Raw genomic sequence first — 829 nt, 5'->3', positions numbered from 1 at the left:
CTGCCTTGCAGGCTGATTCTTTACCACTGAACCCCCAAAGAAGCCTGCAGTAAACGATGGGGGCAAGTTATTGCTTTTCCTTTTTTAAGCTTTTCATTGAAAATCTTTTCCAGATGAACAACAGAGTTCAGACTTGCGGGCATTTTCAATGTAGAATGAAAGTGGAACAGATCATGAAGGGAGAAAGATCCTAAATTTGTTTATATAAAAATATGAACTTCTGTACTTGGAAAGCATCAGTATTGGGACTTTCCTGGTGGTCCAGTGGTTAAGACTTCTTCTTCCAGTGCAGGGGGTGCCTGGTGGGAAAGCTAAGATCTCCCATACCTTGAGGCCCAAAATGCAAAATGGAAAACAGAAACAACATTGTAACACATTCAATAAAGATTTTAAAAATGGTCCACATCACACACAAAAAATTTTTTTTTTAAATCAGTAACAAACTTGGGAGAAGCATTGGCATGCCACGTAGCAGTATTTGGGGAGCGGCCGTCTAACGGACACTGTGAGTCCTCCTGAGATCAGGACGTAGCACTTCCTTCACTGCTCTGGGAGGGAACAGCCCTACCTTCCGACAAGCTACCCAACTGTTGGGGGATGCTTCGAGAGGAAAGGGATGCAGCAACCTGCCTTGCATTGGAGGGCTCTGGGAGCCAGTCTGAAAGAGAGAACATGACTATTGGACACATTCCAATGTGTCTGCAGATCTGACAGGTAGACTGGACAGAAAGGGGAAAATTGTGTGAGTATGTCTGCTGAAAGAAAGTGTCAGAACCTCGAGATCAGTAGGAAGATGACTTCTAAGAAAAATCTGAATTTGGCCTGGCCC

Source organism: Bison bison, unplaced genomic scaffold (genome assembly GCF_000754665.1).
Source record: "Bison bison bison isolate TAMUID 2011002044 unplaced genomic scaffold, Bison_UMD1.0 scf7180017864105, whole genome shotgun sequence".
NCBI classification, from domain to species: Eukaryota; Metazoa; Chordata; class Mammalia; order Artiodactyla; family Bovidae; genus Bison; species Bison bison.
This window is presented reverse-complemented; position numbering follows the sequence as displayed.